We start from the raw sequence: 25,742 nt of genomic DNA on the forward strand, positions 1-25,742 counted from the left end.
CGGACAGTTAACCCATAACAACGCGTGTAAACGCATGGCAACGGACAGTTAACCCATAACAACGCATGGCAACAGACAGTTAACCCATAACAACGCGTGTAAACGCATGGCAACGGACAGTTAACCCATAACAACGCATTGCAACGGACAGTTAACCCATAACAACGCATGGCAACGGACAGTTAACCCATAACAACGCATGGCAACGGACAGTTAACCCATAACAACGCGTGTAAACGCATGGCAACGGACAGTTAACCCATAACAACGCTTGTAAACGCATGGCAACGGACAGTTAACCCATAACAACGCGTGTAAACGCATGGCAACGGACAGTTAACCCATAACAACGCATGGCAACGGACAGTTAACCCATGGCAACGGTCAGGTAACCCATGGCAACGGTCAGGTAACCCATGGCAACGGACCGGTTACCATGGCAACGGACCGGTTACCATGGCAACGGACCGGTAACCCATGGCAACGGACCAGTAACCCATGGCAACGGACAGTTAACCCATAACAACGCATGGCAACGGACAGTTAACCCATAACCGGTCCGTTGCCATGCGTTTACACGCGTTGTTATGGTCTAACTGTCCGTTGCCATGCGTTTACTGTCCGTTGCCATGCGTTGTTATGGGTTAACTGTCCGTTTACAACGCGTGTAAACGCATGGCAACGGACAGTTAACCCATAACAACGCATGGCAACGGACAGTTAACCCATAACCGGTCCGTTGCCATGCGTTTACACGCGTTGTTATGGGCTAACTGTCCGTTGCCATGCGTTTACTGTCCGTTGCCATGCGTTGTTATGGGTTAACTGTCCGTTTACAACGCGTGTAAACGCATGGCAACGGACAGTTAGCCCATAACAACGCGTGTAAACGCATGGCAACGGACAGTTAGCCCATAACAACGCGTGTAAACGCATGGCAACGGACAGTTAGCCCATAACAACGCGTGTAAACGCATGGCAACGGACAGTTAACCCATAACAACGCATGGCAACGGACAGTTAACCCATAACAACGCATGGCAACGGACAGTTAACCCATAACAACGCATGGCAACGGACAGTTAACCCATAACAACGCGTGTAAACGCATGGCAACGGACAGTTAACCCATAACAACGCTTGTAAACGCATGGCAACGGACAGTTAACCCATAACAACGCGTGTAAACGCATGGCAACGGACAGTTAACCCATAACAACGCGTGTAAACGCATGGCAACGGACAGTTAACCCATAACAACGCTTGTAAACGCATGGCAACGGACAGTTAACCCATAACAACGCATGGCAACGGACAGTTAACCCATAACAACGCATGGCAACGGACAGTTAACCCATAACAACGCATGGCAACGGACAGTTAACCCATAACAACGCGTGTAAACGCATGGCAACGGACAGTTAACCCATAACAACGCGTGTAAACGCATGGCAACGGACAGTTAACCCATAACAACGCATGGCAACGGACAGTTAACCCATAACCGGTCCGTTGCCATGCGTTTACACGCGTTGTTATGGGCTAACTGTCCGTTGCCATGCGTTTACTGTCCGTTGCCATGCGTTGTTATGGGTTAACTGTCCGTTTACAACGCGTGTAAACGCATGGCAACGGACAGTTAGCCCATAACAACGCGTGTAAACGCATGGCAACGGACAGTTAGCCCATAACAACGCGTGTAAACGCATGGCAACGGACAGTTAGCCCATAACAACGCGTGTAAACGCATGGCAACGGACAGTTAACCCATAACAACGCATGGCAACGGACAGTTAACCCATAACAACGCATGGCAACGGACAGTTAACCCATAACAACGCGTGTAAACGCATGGCAACGGACAGTTAACCCATAACAACGCTTGTAAACGCATGGCAACGGACAGTTAACCCATAACAACGCGTGTAAACGCATGGCAACGGACAGTTAACCCATAACAACGCGTGTAAACGCATGGCAACGGACAGTTAACCCATAACAACGCTTGTAAACGCATGGCAACGGACAGTTAACCCATAACAACGCATGGCAACGGACAGTTAACCCATAACAACGCATGGCAACGGACAGTTAACCCATAACAACGCATGGCAACGGACAGTTAACCCATAACAACGCGTGTAAACGCATGGCAACGGACAGTTAACCCATAACAACGCTTGTAAACGCATGGCAACGGACAGTTAACCCATAACAACGCGTGTAAACGCATGGCAACGGACAGTTAACCCATAACAACGCGTGTAAACGCATGGCAACGGACAGTTAACCCATAACAACGCTTGTAAACGCATGGCAACGGACAGTTAACCCATAACAACGCGTGTAAACGCATGGCAACGGACAGTTAACCCATAACAACGCATGGCAACGGACAGTTAACCCATGGCAACGGTCAGGTAACCCATGGCAACGGTCAGGTAACCCATGGCAACGGACCGGTTACCATGGCAACGGACCGGTAACCCATGGCAACGGACCTGTAACCCATGGCAACGGACCGGTAACCCATGGCAACGGACAGTTAACCCATAACAACGCATGGCAACGGACAGTTAACCCATAACCGGTCCGTTGCCATGCGTTTACACGCGTTGTTATGGGCTAACTGTCCGTTGCCATGCGTTTACTGTCCGTTGCCATGCGTTGTTATGGGTTAACTGTCCGTTTACAACGCGTGTAAACGCATGGCAACGGACAGTTAACCCATAACAACGCATGGCAACGGACAGTTAACCCATAACAACGCGTGTAAACGCATGGCAACGGACAGTTAACCCATAACAACGCATGGCAATGGACAGTTAACCCATAACAACGCGTGTAAACGCATGGCAACGGACCGGTAATGGGTTAACTGTCCGTTGCCATGCGTTGTTATGGGTTAACTGTCCGTTGCCATGGGTTACCGGTCCGTTGCCATGGGTTACAGGTCCGTTGCCATGGGTTACCGGTCCGTTGCCATGGTAACCGGTCCGTTGCCATGGGTTACCTGACCGTTGCCATGGGTTACCTGACCGTTGCCATGGGTTAACTGTCCGTTGCCATGCGTTTACACGCGTTGTTATGGGTTAACTGTCCGTTGCCATGCGTTGTTATGGGTTAACTGTCCGTTGCCATGCGTTTACACGCGTTGTTATGGGTTAACTGTCCGTTGCCATGCATTGTTATGGGTTAACTGTCCGTTGCCATGCGTTTACACGCGTTGTAAACGGACAGTTAACCCATAACAACGCATGGCAACGGACAGTAAACGCATGGCAACGGACAGTTAGCCCATAACAACGCGTGTAAACGCATGGCAACGGACAGTTAACCCATAACAACGCATGGCAACGGACAGTTAACCCATAACAACGCGTGTAAACGCATGGCAACGGACAGTTAGCCCATAACAACGCGTGTAAACGCATGGCAACGGACAGTTAACCCATAACAACGCATGGCGACGGACAGTTAACCCATAACAACGCGTGTAAACGCATGGCAACGGACAGTTAACCCATAACAACGCATGGCAACGGACAGTTAACCCATAACAACGCGTGTAAATGCATGGCAACGGACAGTTAACCCATAACAACGCGTGTAAACGCATGGCAACGGACAGTTAACCCATAACAACGCATGGCAACGGACAGTTAACCCATAACAACGCGTGTAAACGCATGGCAACGGACAGTTAACCCATAACAACGCATGGCAACAGACAGTTAACCCATAACAACGCGTGTAAACGCATGGCAACGGACAGTTAACCCATAACAACGCATTGCAACGGACAGTTAACCCATAACAACGCATGGCAACGGACAGTTAACCCATAACAACGCATGGCAACGGACAGTTAACCCATAACAACGCGTGTAAACGCATGGCAACGGACAGTTAACCCATAACAACGCTTGTAAACGCATGGCAACGGACAGTTAACCCATAACAACGCGTGTAAACGCATGGCAACGGACAGTTAACCCATAACAACGCATGGCAACGGACAGTTAACCCATGGCAACGGTCAGGTAACCCATGGCAACGGTCAGGTAACCCATGGCAACGGACCGGTTACCATGGCAACGGACCGGTTACCATGGCAACGGACCGGTAACCCATGGCAACGGACCAGTAACCCATGGCAACGGACAGTTAACCCATAACAACGCATGGCAACGGACAGTTAACCCATAACCGGTCCGTTGCCATGCGTTTACACGCGTTGTTATGGTCTAACTGTCCGTTGCCATGCGTTTACTGTCCGTTGCCATGCGTTGTTATGGGTTAACTGTCCGTTTACAACGCGTGTAAACGCATGGCAACGGACAGTTAACCCATAACAACGCATGGCAACGGACAGTTAACCCATAACCGGTCCGTTGCCATGCGTTTACACGCGTTGTTATGGGCTAACTGTCCGTTGCCATGCGTTTACTGTCCGTTGCCATGCGTTGTTATGGGTTAACTGTCCGTTTACAACGCGTGTAAACGCATGGCAACGGACAGTTAGCCCATAACAACGCGTGTAAACGCATGGCAACGGACAGTTAGCCCATAACAACGCGTGTAAACGCATGGCAACGGACAGTTAGCCCATAACAACGCGTGTAAACGCATGGCAACGGACAGTTAACCCATAACAACGCATGGCAACGGACAGTTAACCCATAACAACGCATGGCAACGGACAGTTAACCCATAACAACGCATGGCAACGGACAGTTAACCCATAACAACGCGTGTAAACGCATGGCAACGGACAGTTAACCCATAACAACGCTTGTAAACGCATGGCAACGGACAGTTAACCCATAACAACGCGTGTAAACGCATGGCAACGGACAGTTAACCCATAACAACGCGTGTAAACGCATGGCAACGGACAGTTAACCCATAACAACGCTTGTAAACGCATGGCAACGGACAGTTAACCCATAACAACGCATGGCAACGGACAGTTAACCCATAACAACGCATGGCAACGGACAGTTAACCCATAACAACGCATGGCAACGGACAGTTAACCCATAACAACGCGTGTAAACGCATGGCAACGGACAGTTAACCCATAACAACGCTTGTAAACGCATGGCAACGGACAGTTAACCCATAACAACGCGTGTAAACGCATGGCAACGGACAGTTAACCCATAACAACGCGTGTAAACGCATGGCAACGGACAGTTAACCCATAACAACGCTTGTAAACGCATGGCAACGGACAGTTAACCCATAACAACGCGTGTAAACGCATGGCAACGGACAGTTAACCCATAACAACGCATGGCAACGGACAGTTAACCCATGGCAACGGTCAGGTAACCCATGGCAACGGTCAGGTAACCCATGGCAACGGACCGGTTACCATGGCAACGGACCGGTAACCCATGGCAACGGACCTGTAACCCATGGCAACGGACCGGTAACCCATGGCAACGGACAGTTAACCCATAACAACGCATGGCAACGGACAGTTAACCCATAACCGGTCCGTTGCCATGCGTTTACACGCGTTGTTATGGGCTAACTGTCCGTTGCCATGCGTTTACTGTCCGTTGCCATGCGTTGTTATGGGTTAACTGTCCGTTTACAACGCGTGTAAACGCATGGCAACGGACAGTTAACCCATAACAACGCATGGCAACGGACAGTTAACCCATAACAACGCGTGTAAACGCATGGCAACGGACAGTTAACCCATAACAACGCATGGCAATGGACAGTTAACCCATAACAACGCGTGTAAACGCATGGCAACGGACCGGTAATGGGTTAACTGTCCGTTGCCATGCGTTGTTATGGGTTAACTGTCCGTTGCCATGGGTTACCGGTCCGTTGCCATGGGTTACAGGTCCGTTGCCATGGGTTACCGGTCCGTTGCCATGGTAACCGGTCCGTTGCCATGGGTTACCTGACCGTTGCCATGGGTTACCTGACCGTTGCCATGGGTTAACTGTCCGTTGCCATGCGTTTACACGCGTTGTTATGGGTTAACTGTCCGTTGCCATGCGTTGTTATGGGTTAACTGTCCGTTGCCATGCGTTTACACGCGTTGTTATGGGTTAACTGTCCGTTGCCATGCATTGTTATGGGTTAACTGTCCGTTGCCATGCGTTTACACGCGTTGTAAACGGACAGTTAACCCATAACAACGCATGGCAACGGACAGTAAACGCATGGCAACGGACAGTTAGCCCATAACAACGCGTGTAAACGCATGGCAACGGACAGTTAACCCATAACAACGCATGGCAACGGACAGTTAACCCATAACAACGCGTGTAAACGCATGGCAACGGACAGTTAGCCCATAACAACGCGTGTAAACGCATGGCAACGGACAGTTAACCCATAACAACGCATGGCGACGGACAGTTAACCCATAACAACGCGTGTAAACGCATGGCAACGGACAGTTAACCCATAACAACGCATGGCAACGGACAGTTAACCCATAACAACGCGTGTAAATGCATGGCAACGGACAGTTAACCCATAACAACGCGTGTAAACGCATGGCAACGGACAGTTAACCCATAACAACGCATGGCAACGGACAGTTAACCCATGGCAACGGTCAGGTAACCCATGGCAACGGTCAGGTAACCCATGGCAACGGACCGGTTACCATGGCAACGGACCGGTAACCCATGGCAACGGACCTGTAACCCATGGCAACGGACCGGTAACCCATGGCAACGGACAGTTAACCCATAACAACGCATGGCAACGGACAGTTAACCCATAACCGGTCCGTTGCCATGCGTTTACACGCGTTGTTATGGGTTAACTGTCCGTTGTCATGCGTTGTTATGGGTTAACTGTCCGTTTCCATGCGTTGTTATGGGTTAACTGTCCGTTTCCATGCGTTGTTATGGGTTAACTGTCCGTTGCCATGCGTTTACACGCGTTGTTATGGGTTAACTGTCCGTTGCCATGCGTTGTTATGGGTTAACTGTCCGTTGCCATGCGTTTACACGCGTTGTTATGGGCTAACTGTCCGTTGCCATGCGTTTACACGCGTTGTTATGGGTTAACTGTCCGTTGCCATGCGTTGTTATGGGTTAACTGTCCGTTGCCATGCGTTTACACGCGTTGTAAACGGACAGTTAACCCATAACAACGCATGGCAACGGACAGTAAACGCATGGCAACGGACAGTTAGCCCATAACAACGCGTGTAAACGCATGGCAACGGACCGGTTATGGGTTAACTGTCCGTTGCCATGCGTTGTTATGGGTTAACTGTCCGTTGCCATGGGTTACCGGTCCGTTGCCATGGGTTACCGGTCCGTTGCCATGGGTTACCTGACCGTTGCCATGGGTTACCTGACCGTTGCCATGGGTTAACTGTCCGTTGCCATGCATTGTTATGGGTTAACTGTCCGTTGCCATGCGTTTACACGCATTGTTATGGGTTAACTGTCCGTTGCCATGCGTTTACAAGCGTTGTTATGGGTTAACTGTCCGTTGCCATGCGTTTACACGCGTTGTTATGGGTTAACTGTCCGTTGCCATGCGTTGTTATGGGTTAACTGTCCGTTGCCATGCGTTGTTATGGGTTAACTGTCCGTTGCCATGCGTTTACACGCGTTGTTATGGGTTAACTGTCCGTTGCCATGCGTTGTTATGGGTTAACTGTCCGTTGCCATGCGTTTACACGCGTTGTTATAGGCTAACTGTCCGTTGCCATGCGTTTACACGCGTTGTTATGGGTTAACTGTCCGTTGCCATGCGTTGTTATGGGCTAACTGTCCGTTGCCATGCGTTTACACGCGTTGTTATGGGTTAACTGTCCGTTGCCATGCGTTGTTATGGGTTAACTGTCCGTTGCCATGCGTTTACACGCGTTGTAAACGGACAGTTAACCCATAACAACGCATGGCAACGGACAGTAAACGCATGGCAACGGACAGTTAGCCCATAACAACGCGTGTAAACGCATGGCAACGGACCGGTTATGGGTTAACTGTCCGTTGCCATGCGTTGTTATGGGTTAACTGTCCGTTGCCATGGGTTACCGGTCCGTTGCCATGGGTTACAGGTCCGTTGCCATGGGTTACCGGTCCGTTGCCATGGTAACCGGTCCGTTGCCATGGGTTACCTGACCGTTGCCATGGGTTACCTGACCGTTGCCATGGGTTAACTGTCCGTTGCCATGCGTTGTTATGGGTTAACTGTCCGTTGCCATGCGTTTACACGCGTTGTTATGGGTTAACTGTCCGTTGCCATGCGTTTACAAGCGTTGTTATGGGTTAACTGTCCGTTGCCATGCGTTTACACGCGTTGTTATGGGTTAACTGTCCGTTGCCATGCGTTGTTATGGGTTAACTGTCCGTTGCCATGCGTTGTTATGGGTTAACTGTCCGTTGCCATGCGTTTACACGCGTTGTTATGGGTTAACTGTCCGTTGCCATGCGTTGTTATGGGTTAACTGTCCGTTGCCATGCGTTTACACGCGTTGTTATGGGCTAACTGTCCGTTGCCATGCGTTGTTATGGGCTAACTGTCCGTTGCCATGCGTTGTTATGGGTTAACTGTCCGTTGCCATGCGTTTACACGCGTTGTTATGGGCTAACTGTCCGTTGCCATGCGTTGTTATGGGTTAACTGTCCGTTGCCATGCGTTTACACGCGTTGTTATGGGCTAACTGTCCGTTGCCATGCGTTGTTATGGGCTAACTGTCCGTTGCCATGCGTTGTTATGGGCTAACTGTCCGTTGCCATGCGTTTACACGCGTTGTAAACGGACAGTTAACCCATAACAACGCATGGCAACGGACAGTTAACCCATAACAACGCATGGCAACGGACAGTTAACCCATGGCAACGGTCAGGTAACCCATGGCAACGGTCAGGTAACCCATGGCAACGGACCGGTTACCATGGCAACGGACCGGTAACCCATGGCAACGGACCTGTAACCCATGGCAACGGACCGGTAACCCATGGCAACGGACAGTTAACCCATAACAACGCATGGCAACGGACAGTTAACCCATAACCGGTCCGTTGCCATGCGTTTACACGCGTTGTTATGGGTTAACTGTCCGTTGCCATGCGTTGTTATGGGTTAACTGTCCGTTTCCATGCGTTGTTATGGGTTAACTGTCCGTTGCCATGCGTTTACACGCGTTGTTATGGGTTAACTGTCCGTTGCCATGCGTTGTTATGGGTTAACTGTCCGTTGCCATGCGTTTACACGCCTTGTTATGGGCTAACTGTCCGTTGCCATGCGTTGCCCTGGGTTACCGGTCCGTTGCCATGGGTTACCGGTCCGTTGCCATGGTAACCGGTCCGTTGCCATGGGTTACCTGACCGTTGCCATGGGTTACCTGACCGTTGCCATGGGTTAACTGTCCGTTGCCATGCGTTGTTATGGGTTAACTGTCCGTTGCCATGCGTTTACACGCGTTGTTATGGGTTAACTGTCCGTTGCCATGCATTTACACGCGTTGTTATGGGTTAACTGTCCGTTGCCATGCGTTGTTATGGGTTAACTGTCCGTTGCCATGCGTTTACACGCGTTGTTATGGGTTAACTGTCCGTCGCCATGCGTTGTTATGGGTTAACTGTCCGTCGCCATGCGTTTACACGCGTTGTTATGGGCTAACTGTCCGTTGCCATGCGTTTACACGCGTTGTTATGGGTTAACTGTCCGTTGCCATGCGTTGTTATGGGTTAACTGTCCGTTGCCATGCGTTTACATGCGTTGTTATGGGCTAACTGTCCGTTGCCATGCGTTTACTGTCCGTTGCCATGCGTTGTTATGGGTTAACTGTCCGTTTACAACGCGTGTAAACGCATGGCAACGGACAGTTAACCCATAACAACGCATGGCAACGGACAGTTAACCCATAACAACGCATGGCAACGGACAGTTAACCCATGGCAACGGTCAGGTAACCCATGGCAACGGTCAGGTAACCCATGGCAACGGACCGGTTACCATGGCAACGGACCGGTAACCCATGGCAACGGACCTGTAACCCATGGCAACGGACCGTTGCCATGCGTTTACACGCGTTGTTATGGGTTAACTGTCCGTTGCCATGCGTTGTTATGGGTTAACTGTCCGTTGCCATGCGTTGTTATGGGTTAACTGTCCGTTGCCATGCGTTTACACGCGTTGTTATGGGTTAACTGTCCGTTGCCATGCGTTGTTATGGGTTAACTGTCCGTTAACGCATGGCAACGGACAGTTAGCCCATAACAACGCGTGTAAACGCATGGCAACGGACCGGTTATGGGTTAACTGTCCGTTGCCATGCGTTGTTATGGGTTAACTGTCCGTTGCCATGCGTTGTTATGGGTTAACTGTCCGTTGCCATGCGTTTACACGCGTTGTTATGGGTTAACTGTCCGTCGCCATGCGTTGTTATGGGTTAACTGTCCGTTGCCATGCGTTTACACGCGTTGTTATGGGCTAACTGTCCGTTGCCATGCGTTTACACGCGTTGTTATGGGTTAACTGTCCGTTGCCATGCGTTGTTATGGGTTAACTGTCCGTTGCCATGCGTTTACACGCGTTGTTATGGGCTAACTGTCCGTTGCCATGCGTTTACTGTCCGTTGCCATGCGTTGTTATGGGTTAACTGTCCGTTTACAACGCGTGTAAACGCATGGCAACGGACAGTTAACCCATAACAATGCATGGCAACGGACAGTTAACCCATAACAACGCGTGTAAACGCATGGCAACGGACAGTTAACCCATAACAACGCATGGCAACGGACAGTTAACCCATAACCGGTCCGTTGCCATGCGTTTACACGCGTTGTTATGGGTTAACTGTCCGTTGCCATGCGTTGTTATGGGTTAACTGTCCGTTGCCATGCGTTTACACGCGTTGTTATGGGCTAACTGTCCGTTGCCATGCGTTGTTATGGGTTAACTGTCCGTTGCCATGCGTTGTTATGGGTTAACTGTCCGTTGCCATGCGTTTACACGCGTTGTTATGGGTTAACTGTCCGTCGCCATGCGTTGTTATGGGTTAACTGTCCGTTGCCATGCGTTTACACGCGTTGTTATGGGCTAACTGTCCGTCGCCATGCGTTGTTATGGGTTAACTGTCCGTTGCCATGCGTTTACACGCGTTGTTATGGGTTAACTGTCCGTTGCCATGCGTTGTTATGGGTTAACTGTCCGTTGCCATGCGTTTACACGCGTTGTTATGGGCTAACTGTCCGTTGCCATGCGTTTACTGTCCGTTGCCATGCGTTGTTATGGGTTAACTGTCCGTTTACAACGCGTGTAAACGCATGGCAACGGACAGTTAACCCATAACAACGCATGGCAACGGACAGTTAACCCATAACAACGCATGGCAACGGACAGTTAACCCATAACAACGCATGGCAACGGACAGTTAACCCATAACCGGTCCGTTGCCATGCGTTTACACGCGTTGTTATGGGTTAACTGTCCGTTGCCATGCGTTGTTATGGGTTAACTGTCCGTTGCCATGCGTTTACACGCGTTGTTATGGGCTAACTGTCCGTTGCCATGCGTTTACTGTCCGTTGCCATGCGTTGTTATGGGTTAACTGTCCGTTGCCATGCGTTTACACGCGTTGTTATGGGTTAACTGTCCGTTGCCATGCGTTGTTATGGGTTAACTGTCCGTTGCCATGCGTTTACACGCGTTGTTATGGGCTAACTGTCCGTTGCCATGCGTTGTTATGGGCTAACTGTCCGTTGCCATGCGTTGTTATGGGTTAACTGTCCGTTGCCATGCGTTTACACGCGTTGTTATGGGTTAACTGTCCGTTGCCATGCGTTGTTATGGGTTAACTGTCCGTTGCCATGCGTTTACACGCCTTGTTATGGGCTAACTGTCCGTTGCCATGCGTTGCCCTGGGTTACCGGTCCGTTGCCATGGGTTACCGGTCCGTTGCCATGGGTTACCGGTCCGTTGCCATGGTAACCGGTCCGTTGCCATGGGTTACCTGACCGTTGCCATGGGTTACCTGACCGTTGCCATGGGTTAACTGTCCGTTGCCATGCGTTGTTATGGGTTAACTGTCCGTTGCCATGCATTTACACGCGTTGTTATGGGTTAACTGTCCGTTGCCATGCGTTGTTATGGGTTAACTGTCCGTTGCCATGCGTTTACACGCGTTGTTATGGGTTAACTGTCCTTCGCCATGCGTTGTTATGGGTTAACTGTCCGTTGCCATGCGTTTACACGCGTTGTTATGGGCTAACTGTCCGTCGCCATGCGTTGTTATGGGTTAACTGTCCGTTGCCATGCGTTTACACGCGTTGTTATGGGTTAACTGTCCGTTGCCATGCGTTGTTATGGGTTAACTGTCCGTTGCCATGCGTTTACACGCGTTGTTATGGGCTAACTGTCCGTTGCCATGCGTTTACTGTCCGTTGCCATGCGTTGTTATGGGTTAACTGTCCGTTTACAACGCGTGTAAACGCATGGCAACGGACAGTTAACCCATAACAACGCATGGCAACGGACAGTTAACCCATAACAACGCATGGCAACGGACAGTTAACCCATGGCAACGGTCAGGTAACCCATGGCAACGGTCAGGTAACCCATGGCAACGGACCGGTTACCATGGCAACGGACCGGTAACCCATGGCAACGGACCTGTAACCCATGGCAACGGACCGTTGCCATGCGTTTACACGCGTTGTTATGGGTTAACTGTCCGTTGCCATGCGTTGTTATGGGTTAACTGTCCGTTGCCATGCGTTGTTATGGGTTAACTGTCCGTTAACGCATGGCAACGGACAGTTAGCCCATAACAACGCGTGTAAACGCATGGCAACGGACCGGTTATGGGTTAACTGTCCGTTGCCATGCGTTGTTATGGGTTAACTGTCCGTTGCCATGGTTTACCGGTCCGTTGCCATGGGTTACAGGTCCGTTGCCATGGGTTACCGGTCCGTTGCCATGGTAACCGGTCCGTTGCCATGGTAACCGGTCCGTTGCCATGGGTTACCTGACCGTTGCCATGGGTTACCTGACCGTTGCCATGGGTTAACTGTCCGTTGCCATGCGTTGTTATGGGTAACTGTCCGTTGCCATGGTTTACCGGTCCGTTGCCATGGGTTACAGGTCCGTTGCCATGGGTTACCGGTCCGTTGCCATGGTAACCGGTCCGTTGCCATGGTAACCGGTCCGTTGCCATGGGTTACCTGACCGTTGCCATGGGTTACCTGACCGTTGCCATGGGTTAACTGTCCGTTGCCATGCGTTGTTATGGGTTAACTGTCCGTTGCCATGCGTTTACACGCGTTGTTATGGGTTAACTGTCCGTTGCCATGCGTTTACACGCGTTGTTATGGGTTAACTGTCCGTTGCCATGCGTTTACAAGCGTTGTTATGGGTTAACTGTCCGTTGCCATGCGTTTACACGCGTTGTTATGGGTTAACTGTCCGTTGCCATGCGTTGTTATGGGTTAACTGTCCGTTGCCATGCGTTGTTATGGGTTAACTGTCCGTTGCCATGCGTTTACACGCGTTGTTATGGGTTAACTGTCCGTTGCCATGCGTTGTTATGGGTTAACTGTCCGTTGCCATGCGTTTACACGCGTTGTTATGGGTTAACTGTCCGTTGCCATGCGTTTACACGCGTTGTTATGGGTTAACTGTCCGTTGCCATGCGTTGTTATGGGTTAACTGTCCGTTGCCATGCGTTGTTATGGGTTAACTGTCCGTTGCCATGCGTTTACACGCGTTGTAAACGGACAGTTAACCCATAACAACGCATGGCAACGGACAGTTAACCCATAACAACGCATGGCAACGGACAGTTAACCCATGGCAACGGTCAGGTAACCCATGGCAACGGTCAGGTAACCCATGGCAACGGACCGGTAACCCATGGCAACGGACCTGTAACCCATGGCAACGGACCGGTAACCCATGGCAACGGACAGTTAACCCATAACAACGCATGGCAACGGACAGTTAACCCATAACCGGTCCGTTGCCATGCGTTTACACGCGTTGTTATGGGTTAACTGTCCGTTGTCATGCGTTGTTATGGGTTAACTGTCCGTTTCCATGCGTTGTTATGGGTTAAGTGTCCGTTTCCATGCGTTGTTATGGGTTAACTGTCCGTTTCCATGCGTTGTTATGAGTTAACTGTCCGTTGCCATGCGTTTACACGCGTTGTTATGGGTTAACTGTCCGTTGCCATGCGTTGTTATGGGTTAACTGTCCGTTGCCATGCGTTTACACGCGTTGTTATGGTCTAACTGTCCGTTGCCATGCGTTTACACGCGTTGTTATGGGTTAACTGTCCGTTGCCATGCGTTGTTATGGGCTAACTGTCCGTTGCCATGCGTTTACACGCGTTGTTATGGGTTAACTGTCCGTTGCCATGCGTTGTTATGGGTTAACTGTCCGTTGCCATGCGTTTACACGCGTTGTAAACGGACAGTTAACCCATAACAACGCATGGCAACGGACAGTAAACGCATGGCAACGGACAGTTAGCCCATAACAACGCGTGTAAACGCATGGCAACGGACCGGTTTTGGGTTAACTGTCCGTTGCCATGCGTTGTTATGGGTTAACTGTCCGTTGCCATGGGTTACCGGTCCGTTGCCATGGGTTACAGGTCCGTTGCCATGGGTTACCGGTCCGTTGCCATGGTAACCGGTCCGTTGCCATGGTAACCGGTCCGTTGCCATGGGTTACCTGACCGTTGCCATGGGTTACCTGACCGTTGCCATGGGTTAACTGTCCGTTGCTATGCGTTGTTATGGGTTAACTGTCCGTTGCCATGCGTTTACACGCGTTGTTATGGGTTAACTGTCCGTTGCCATGCGTTTACAAGCGTTGTTATGGGTTAACTGTCCGTTGCCATGCGTTTACACGCGTTGTTATGGGTTAACTGTCCGTTGCCATGCGTTGTTATGGGTTAACTGTCCGTTGCCATGCGTTGTTATGGGTTAACTGTCCGTTGCCATGCGTTTACACGCGTTGTTATGGGTTAACTGTCCGTTGCCATGCGTTGTTATGGGTTAACTGTCCGTTGCCATGCGTTGTTATGGGTTAACTGTCCGTTGCCATGCGTTTACACGCGTTGTTATGGGTTAACTGTCCGTTGCCATGCGTTGTTATGGGTTAACTGTCCGTTAACGCATGGCAACGGACAGTTAGCCCATAACAACGCGTGTAAACGCATGGCAACGGACCGGTTATGGGTTAACTGTCCGTTGCCATGCGTTGTTATGGGTTAACTGTCCGTTGCCATGGGTTACCGGTCCGTTGCCATGGGTTACAGGTCCGTTGCCATGGGTTACCGGTCCGTTGCCATGGTAACCGGTCCGTTGCCATGGTAACCGGTCCGTTGCCATGGGTTACCTGACCGTTGCCATGGGTTACCTGACCGTTGCCATGGGTTAACTGTCCGTTGCCATGCGTTGTTATGGGTTAACTGTCCGTTGCCATGCGTTTACACGCGTTGTTATGGGCTAACTGTCCGTTGCCATGCGTTGTTATGGGTTAACTGTCCGTTAACGCATGGCAACGGACAGTTAGCCCATAACAACGCGTGTAAACGCATGGCAACGGACCGGTTATGGGTTAACTGTCCGTTGCCATGCGTTGTTATGGGTTAACTGTCCGTTGCCATGGGTTACCGGTCCGTTGCCATGGGTTACAGGTCCGTTGCCATGGGTTACCGGTCCGTTGCCATGGTAACCGGTCCGTTGCCATGGTAACCGGTCCGTTGCCATGGGTTACCTGACCGTTGCCATGGGTTACCTGACCGTTGCCATGGGTTAACTGTCCGTTGCCATGCGTTGTTATGGGTTAACTGTCCGTTGCCATGCGTTTACACGCGTTGTTATGGGTTAACTGTCCGTTGCCATGCGTTTACAAGCGTTGTTATGGGTTAACTGTCCGTTGCCATGCGTTTACACGCGTTGTTATGGGTTAACTGTCCGTTGCCATGCGTTGTTATGGGTTAACTGTCCGTTGCCATGCGTTTACACGCGTTGTTATGGGTTAACTGTCCGTTGCCATGCGTTGTTATGGGTTAACTGTCCGTTGCCATGCGTTGTTATGGGTTAACTGTCCGTTGCCATGCGTTTACACGCGTTGTTATGGGTTAACTGTCCGTTGCCATGCGTTGTTATGGGTTAACTGTCCGTTGCCATGCGTTGTTATGGGTTAACTGTCCGTTGCCATGCGTTGTTAAGGGTTAACTGTCCGTTGCCATGCGTTTACACGCGTTGTAAACGGACAGTTAACCCATAACAACGCATGGCAACGGACAGTTAACCCATGGCAACGGTCAGGTAACCCATGGCAACGGTCAGGTAACCCATGGCAACGGACCGGTTACCATGGCAACGGACCGGTAACCCATGGCAACGGACCTGTAACCCATGGCAACGGACCGGTAACCCATGGCAACGGACAGTTAACCCATAACAACGCATGGCAACGGACAGTTAACCCATAACCGGTCCGTTGCCATGCGTTTACACGCGTTGTTATGGGTTAACTGTCCGTTGCCATGCGTTGTTATGGGTTAACTGTCCGTTGCCATGCGTTGTTATGGGTTAACTGTCCGTTGCCATGCGTTTACACGCCTTGTTATGGGCTAACTGTCCGTTGCCATGCGTTTACACGCGTTGTTATGGGTTAACTGTCCGTTGCCATGCGTTTACACGCGTTGTTATGGGTTAACTGTCCGTCGCCATGCGTTGTTATGGGTTAACTGTCCGTCGCCATGCGTTTACACGCGTTGTTATGGGCTAACTGTCCGTCGCCATGCGTTTACACGCGTTGTTATGGGTTAACTGTCCGTTGCCATGCGTTGTTATGGGTTAACTGTCCGTCGCCATGCGTTTACACGCGTTGTTATGGGTTAACTGTCCGTCGCCATGCGTTGTTATGGGTTAACTGTCCGTTGCCATGCGTTTACACGCGTTGTTATGGGCTAACTGTCCGTTGCCATGCGTTTACTGTCCGTTGCCATGCGTTGTTATGGGTTAACTGTCCGTTGCCATGCGTTTACAAGCGTTGTTATGGGTTAACTGTCCGTTGCCATGCGTTTACACGCATTGTTATGGGTTAACTGTCCGTTGCCATGCGTTGTTATGGGTTAACTGTCCGTTGCCATGCGTTGTTATGGGTTAACTGTCCGTTGCCATGCGTTTACACGCGTTGTTATGGGTTAACTGTCCGTTGCCATGCGTTGTTATGGGTTAACTGTCCGTTGCCATGCGTTTACACGCGTTGTTATGGGCTAACTGTCCGTTGCCATGCGTTTACACGCGTTGTTATGGGTTAACTGTCCGTTGCCATGCGTTGTTATGGGTTACCGGTCCGTTGCCATGGGTTACCTGACCGTTGCCATGGGTTACCTGACCGTTGCCATGGGTTAACTGTCCGTTGCCATGCGTTGTTATGGGTTAACTGTCCGTTGCCATGCGTTTACACGCGTTGTTATGGGTTAACTGTCCGTTGCCATGCGTTTACACGCGTTGTTATGGGTTAACTGTCCGTTGCCATGCGTTGTTATGGGTTAACTGTCCGTTGCCATGCGTTTACACGCGTTGTTATGGGCTAACTGTCCGTTGCCATGCGTTTACACGCGTTGTTATGGGTTAACTGTCCGTTGCCATGCGTTGTTATGGGTTAACTGTCCGTTTCCATGCGTTGTTATGGGTTAACTGTCCGTTGCCATGCGTTTACACGCGTTGTTATGGGTTAACTGTCCGTTGCCATGCGTTTACACGCGTTGTTATGGGTTAACTGTCCGTTGCCATGTGTTGTTATGGGTTAACTGTCCGTTGCCATGCGTTGTTATGGGTTAACTGTCCGTTGCCATGCGTTTACACGCGTTGTTATGGGCTAACTGTCCGTTGCCATGCGTTGTTATGGGTTAACTGTCCGTTGCCATGCGTTTACACGCGTTGTTATGGGTTAACTGTCCGTTGCCATGCGTTGTTATGCCTCACCTGCAGCGGAGCATTCGCCGCGGAGAGTGGGCGTCACAGGCCAAGCTTCGGCCGCTCGCTCTCCCGCTGCTCCGCTCCTCGCTCGCCCGCCAGCTGTTCTACTCACCGGACCTTCAACCTCGCCATGGCACAGCGGCTCCGCCTACCACCTCGGCTCAATGGAGGCTCCTGTGCCAGAGGCTCATCTGTTTACCCCGCCCGCTTCCTCTACCCGGAGAAAGCGGCGCACACGCCACCGTAACATGGACTGTTTCCAGCCACTCCCGGCGGTGAGTCCCAGTGACTGTTTGCCACCTTCCTCAGTTGACTCTTCACATCAGATAAATAATAGACGCCTCTCCGATTCATGGGGAACGTCCCTCTTGGACGACAATGTGGACTGGGTAGACTTTTTCTGCTCTGTTTCCCCAAAGACAGCTCAGTTAAAGACTGTAAATAGCGGTGGCAGGAAGACCAAAACACTACCCAATAACCCCGTCAGTATCACTCACCCAGTCGTTGTTTCCACACCCGTTATTCAGCCATTTCCCACCAGCACGGGGGCCCAGCCTACGCCCACACCAGTGCCAGCCCCCAGGAGGAGGGCAGCTGTGACCCGGTCTGCCTCCACACCTGCTTCTGTTTCTCAGGTGGGGGTGACTGGTGTCCAGCCACCTTCCGTGCCCGTCCCAGCGCCCAGGTTGAGGGCAACCAGAACCCAGCTTGACCCCCCTGGACGCTTGGAAGAGCTAACCGGTCCACCTGCCACTTCACCTCTTCATCCACCTCCTGATCCAGCTTTTCATGCCCTCGCACAATCACTGGTTAGGCTAGCTGAGGTGTCCCCTGCTCAGGCCCCAGCTTTATTAGTCCAGGCTGCACTGTTGTCCCCTTCACTAGCTCACTCTTTAGCTCAGCCATTAGCCTCACCGGCCTCTGTTTATCCATCAGTCTCCTCAGTCCAGTCAGTTCACTCACCTGCTGTCCAGTCTCCTGCTGCCCTCCAGTCAGTCCAGTCACCTGTAGCTCAGTCTCCACCTGTCCTCCAGTCACCTGTAGCTCAGTCTCCACCTGTCCTCCACTCTTCTGTAGTCCAGTCTGCCGCCCAGTGCCCTGTAGTCCAGTCGTCTCCTGTTTCCCAGTCGCCTGTCCACCATCCCGTCCAGTTCCTGGACCTGCAGCCACAGCACCCAGAGCCAGCTGTGAGCTCTCCTGCTCCTCAGCCAGGGGTCTCCGCACCCGCTGGCCCGGCCGCTCCTCAGCCAGGGGTCTCCGCACCCGCTGGCCCGGCCGCTCCTCAGCCAGGGGTTTCCGCACCCGCTGGCCCGGCCGCTCCTCAGCCAGAGGCTTCCGCGCCTACTGGCCCTGCCTGTCCCCAGCCAGAAGCCTCCGCTTCAGCCGCGCCCGGCCCGGCCTCTGCCTCAGCTGCACCCGCGCCCGGCCCGGCCTCTGCCACTGGCCGGGCGCCATCGCCGTCGTGGGCGGCCCACGGACCCTCTTCGCCTGAGTGGCCGCCGTCGCCTTCCGCACGGCCGGCCCCCGGACCGCCTTCGCCTGAGTGGCCGCCGTCGCCTTCCGCACGGCCGGCCCCCGGACCCTCTTCTCTTGAGTGGCCGCCGTCGCCTTCTGCACGGCCGGCCCCCGGACCCTCTTCTCTTGAGTCGCCGCCGTCGCCTTTCGCACGGCCGGCCCCTGGACCCTCTTCGCCTGAGTGGCCGCCATTGCCTCCCGCACGGTCGGCCCCCCGAACTGCGTCCACGTCGCCGCCGTTGCCTTCCGCACGGTCGGCCCCCGGACCAGCGCTGTCATCGTCGCCGTTGCCTTCCGCACGGTCGGCCCCCGGACCAGCGCTGTCATCGTCGCCGTTGCCTTCCGCACGGTCGGCCTCCTGAACTGTCTCTGTGTGGACTCCGTCCCTCCGTCCTGGGCCCCCTCCGCCCGCCCTGTTCTGGTTTTTCGTTCTTTTGGCCGTCGGGTGCCGGCCTTTGCGGGGGGGGGGGGGGGGGTACTGTCAGGGTTTCTGGGTCGTTGACCCAGTATTCTTAGTTCATGTTCACTGTTTATATTCTGTCTGCTTCACCTCCTGTTTTATTGTGTTAGCTTTGGTCCATGTGCATTATGTTCCATCCTCTTCCCGTTTATCATTAGTTCATTATGTTCAGCTGTGTACTCACCAGGTTCTAATCTCTCATCACTCAGCCTGTGTATTTATGTCCCTCAGTTCAACCAGTCCAATGTCGTGTCATTGATGTTATTGTGATGTTGTTCTCGCCGCTGTTAGGTTGTCCTCTGTTCAGTTCCGTCAGGTCAGCCGGTCAGTTGTCAGTCAGTCTTTCATTCATCCATTCAGTCAGTCGTCCAGCCGGCCAGCCGTTTCCTACTTCTGTTCTGGTTGTTCACTCCGTTGACAATAAAACACCAATCTTCACCTACCTGTGAGTCCAGCGTTTGGGTCCTCCTTCTTTCGTCCACGACCTCATCCTGACACTGACTGACAAGCACATTTCCATTTTTTCCCATTAACTCAGATATGGGAAGAAATTTGAAGAAGTGATGAGATAAAAGAGCCTGGGAAGAAATAGACTGGTGGCTCTGCTTCTGAGTGTGTGTGCCTGTTTATTCAAATAGAAGAGACCAGCCCTGCAGTCTGTTTCATCCTTATTGACAAAGTTCTGCTGCATTTTCCTATAAAGTCCAATCAGTGTAGAAAGGATTTGGAACAAGTCGCTGATCACATTTCATTTTTTATTTTTTCTTTGCTTTAGTTAGTCTTAGTTATTCTTGTGCAGCTTGTTAGTTTTCAGTTTGTCTGACCTGCAGTTACCATCTACATGCTTTATTTCAGTAACTTGCATTCAGTGGAAGATCTGAGTAACAAACTATTTCCATTTGATGCCTTAAATGCCGTCTATTGTTTTACTCTGTCTTGAATTTGGTTGTCTTAACTCTGTAATCACAGGCATCAGAACTGTTGATACATGTGGTCCTGTAGCTACTGTAAATTTTAAGAGAGCAGTTGTATTTGTCCATGTGGGTGTACAGTATTTATTTGGACACATGCTTATATGCTTGCACTGTACGTGGGTCCTACCAGCGTAACTGTGTGTAGTGAAGCGTGCATGTGTGTTACAGAAATCATGGCACTCTGCGACAGCTGCTACATAATCAGATTACTACTGCTTCAATTTGGGTTGCTTTATGTGTGTCTGGTCATTTGGGCCAGACCCATCTCTTGAGGCAACAGTGGTAGGTCTGACAGCATGTGTGGCCAGGATACATTCATTCAATTTGAGTCTGTTACCTTCTCTGGACTTCAGAGAGTCTAGAGACAAGGTCAGTGCTCGCACGTGTGTGTTAAAGTGTTCACATATGTGCTACATTTTTGGGTGCACCTGGTTCAGAAGGTATCTAAACCAGAAGAGCTTAAAAGGAAGCGTAGCATGTCAGTGTGTCACACAAGCTGTGCTTTTACATATTCTGCTCCATTTATTGCAGACACACCAGCCTTCTCATCTTTCCCTTTCATCTTTCATTTTCCACATTCCTCCTCTCATTCTCTCTGACTCTTGTTGGATTCTCTAAAGCTAATTAATGTTGAAAAGGACATTTCTTTTAGCAAAGTCCTCCAGATGCTTTTTGGCTTTTACTTGGGGCCATCTTATCACACCAGATTCTCATTTCTCAGGAATTAATTTAAAATTTTCTGCCCTTTTAATTTTTACTGCTGAGTTCAGTGTGTGTGTATTCACCAACACAGTGCTGTGAAAAAGTATTTGCCCCCTTCCTGGTTTCTTAAATGTTTGCACATTTGTCACACTTGGATGTTTCAGGTCGTCAAACGAATTTAAATATTAGACAAAGATAAACCGAGTAATTGCTCAATGCAGTTTATAAATGATGATTTTGATCATTAATGGGAAAAAAGCTATCCAAACCTACCTGGCCCTATGTGAAAAAGCTATTGCCTCCTAAACCTAATAACTGGTTGCACAACCCTTGGCAACAAGAACTGTAATCAAGCGTTTGATAACCGGCAATGAGTCTTTCACCTCACTGGATGAATTTTGGCCCACTGTTCTTCACAGAATTGTTTTAATTCAGCAATATTCAAGGGTTTTAGTCCGTAAACAGTCCATTTAAGGTCATGCCAAAGAATCTGAATCTGATTTAAGTCTAGAATTTAACTCTCCCACTCCAAAACCTAAAATATCTGTTTTGTGAGCAATTCAGGGGCAGACTTGCTGGTGTGTTTTGGATCGTTGTCCTGCTGCTCAACTCAAGTGTGCTACAGGGGATGAACTGATTGTGGGACATTTCTGGTCCTAAAGCAGCAAAATCAGCTCCCAGACCATCATACTACAACCACCATATCTGACTGCTGGTATGATGTTCTTTTTATGAAATGCTGTGTTAGTTTTATGCAAAACCGGACTCAAACCATCTAAAAAGTTCAGCTTTTGTCTCATCAGTCCACAAATATTTTCTTGGACATCTTAGGGATCATCAAAATGTTTTTTGTTAAATGTGAGAAAAGCCTTTGTACTGTTTTTGGTCAGCAGTGGTTTTCTCCTTGGAACTCTCCCATTTTTGTCTCTTTCTTATTGTTGAATCATCAACTCTGATCATAACTGGCCTAACCTCTTGGACGGGTCATCCATCTGCTCTTGGAGTAATTTTTGTAGGTCGGCCACTTTTGGGAAGGCGGTTCATTGAATCCCAAAGCCTTTAAAATGGCTTTACAGACTGACAGAGGTCAATGGCTTTGTTGCTCAGCTGTTTCTTTACATCAGGGCATGATGTGTTGCTTTTTGAGATCTTTTAGCCTCGGCCTAGGTGTGGCTCATGAAATTGAATTCAGCTGTCCAAAAATAAAATGTGGTTAATCACAGATAATTTATGATTAATTTACTGGGAGGTTTATTTTTTCTTCACACAGGACCAGGTAGGTTTGGATAGCTTATTCCGCTTAATGAATGAAATGATGATTTCTAAACTGCATTTTGGATTTACTCAGCTTATCTTTGTCTACTATTAAAATTTGTTTGTCATATATAAGTGTGAGAAATATTAAAAAAGAACAGAAAGACATCAGGAGAGGGACAAATACCTTTTCACTGTATTATACACAGTTTAATGGCAGAAATTATACATTGTGTCTTGGAGCAGATGATATTTATTTGGACAAAGTGAACATCTTGATTGATGACTGCGCATGCTTTCTGTTTTTATTTGTGGAAACCTTAAACCCAGGTTTCAGCAATTAGTAATGCATCGTTATGAGAGGAAAGGAGTCAGTACCTGTCTGCATAGCATCTTAGCATTGTTTTAAGACATAAAGTATCCAGTGGCAGCTCTATCTCCGCTGCCATGTTTGACCTTGTTTGACCTGCCACTCTGCCCGTCATTCTCTGCTGTTCAATCAATCAATCAATCTTTATTTATAAAGCACTTTTCATACAGAAAAAATGTAGCACAAAGTGCTTTACATAGTTAAAAGCAGCCCACCCCACCCTCCAACTCACTCCCCACACTCTCAATACACATATATCCCCCCACCCACATACACATTCACACACGCGCACACTTAAAGAGTAAAAATTGGGCTGGGCTCGCATGAGCCAAGTGAGGAAACATTATAACAGAGAGCCGTCTGCACCGGGAGCCGGTCACAGACCGCAGCCTCCGGGCTGGGCACACAGCCGGAGGGAGGCAAAGGAGCCCCCCAACCAGGCTGAGAGGACCCCAGAGACCCAGCAGTCACGGTCAATAACAGCCCCGGTGCAGAGAGCCCCCTCCGAGGAAACACTGGAGATATGCCACAATAGGCTATATACAGGGTAAAATGATAAAATAAATAAGAACGGGTTACAATATAAATATAAATAGAGTAAGAAGATAAAAAAATGGATAAGAATAAAATCAATAAATATTAGGTAAAACCTGAATTAATAATAAAATAACAGGATAGAATAAATAAGCATAAAATAAATAAACGTTAGGTGAAAGCTAAATTAAAAAGGTGGGTCTTGAGCCTGTTCTTAAAAACATGTACGTTCTCTGCTGCCCTGAGCTCCTCCGGCAGGCTGTTCCACAGACGAGGACCATACCACTGAAAAGCTGCCTCTCCGTGAGTATGTGTCCTGACTTTAGGAACAATCAAAAGGCCAGTGCCAGAGGACCTCAGGGTCCACGAGGGTTCGTATGGTAAAAGCAGATCTGAGAGATAAGAAGGCCCAAGACCATTAAGACATTTAAAAACCAATAAAAGAACTTTAAAATCGATCCTGAAACACACGGGGAGCCAGTGCAGCGATTCTAAAACCGGTGTAATGTGGGCCCGCCCTCTGGTCTTCGTCAGCACACGAGCTGCCGAGTTTTGCAAGAGTTGTAAAGTTGAAATATTCTTCTTAGGAAGACCAGAGAGCAGGGCATTACAGTAATCGATGCGACTGGTAATAAAAGCATGCATCAGCATCTCCGTGTTGGCCCGAGAGAGAATAGGGCGGACTCTGGCTATATTTTTTAGATGATAAAATCCAATTTTGGTCACATGTTTAACATGTGGGATAAAACCAAGCTCAGAGTCAAAAATAACGCCCAGGTTTTTCACTTGTAGCGAAGGACATAGTGAAAATGCCTCTAATTTAGACAAGAGTTTCTCTCTCTGAGCCTCAGGACCGACAATTAAAACTTCAGTTTTGTCCTGGTTAAGCTGTAAAAAGTTTTCTGCCATCCAAGATCTTATATCCAAGATACAGTTAAAAAGGGCATCCATTGGTCTGGTGTCATCAGGAGACACGGAGATGTACAGCTGCGTGTCATCAGCGTAACTGTGGAAGTTCACTCCATGCCTCCTGATGACACTGCCGAGAGGCAACATATACAAATTAAAAAGTACAGGGCCTAGAACCGACCCTTGAGGCACACCACATGTCATTTTATGGATCTTAGAGGAGCATGTATCCATACTCACCATAAAAGATCTGTCAGAGAGATAGGAAGTGAACCAGTTGTGTACAGCACCAGAGAGGCCCACCATGTGTTTCAGTCTGTTTAAAAGAATAGCGTGGTCTACTGTATCAAAGGCTGTGCTTAGATCCAGTAGCACCAGGACTGAGAGCTTTTGGGCGTCCCAGTTACATCTAAGATCATTTAAAACCTTTAGGAGAGCAGTCTCTGTTCTGTGGTTCACCCTAAATCCAGACTGGAATATCTCCAGGATCTGTCTATCATTGAGAAAATCAGTAATCTGAGTAAAAACAAGTTTTTCTAAGACTTTACTTAAAATGGTAAGTTGGATACAGGTCTGTAGTTATTAAAATCATTACAATCCAAATTGCTCTTCTTCAGAAGGGGCCTCACCACCGCCGTTTTAAAGGCAGCAGGGAAGACACCCAACTGAAGAGAGCAATTCATCATGTATAAAAGCTCAGCCTCAAAAAATCCATAAAGTGTTTTAAAGAGTGAAGAAGGAATTGGATCTAAAAGACATGTGGTGGGTCTCACTGTGGAGAAAACCTTCTGAAAGTTCTCAGCATTAACCAGGACAAAGCTGTCCAGTGTCTCCTCAGGTACAATCGAGCCCTCAGATGTGTTTACAATCATATCGCGATTAGATAAAATATCAGATCTGATGGCGCTGATCTTTCCCCTGAAGTGGTCTGCAAACTGCTCACAGAGCGAGTCTGTGGGGGTTCTTTGCTGTTAAAATCAGGGTTAAATAAATGATCTATGGTGGAAAAGAGGACCTTGGGATTATTTTTGTTAATACTGATTATTTTGGCGAAGTATGAATTTCTTGAC

The 25,742-nt window shown here is 49.7% G+C and overlaps 1 protein-coding gene across 1 annotated transcript in view; it reads left to right on the plus strand.

Annotated features, from left to right (window-relative positions):
- The window catches only part of LOC146693788 (cell adhesion molecule DSCAM-like), an 86,817-nt gene that overhangs the window by 60,279 nt on the left and 796 nt on the right, over window positions 1-25,742 (plus strand). The window lies entirely within an intron of this gene.

This window comes from Copadichromis virginalis, linkage group LG14 (assembly GCF_057382275.1).
Source record: "Copadichromis virginalis isolate Kocher_CV1m ecotype Utaka linkage group LG14, C_Virginalis_male_GT1.1, whole genome shotgun sequence".
Lineage (NCBI taxonomy): Eukaryota > Metazoa > Chordata > Actinopteri > Cichliformes > Cichlidae > Copadichromis > Copadichromis virginalis.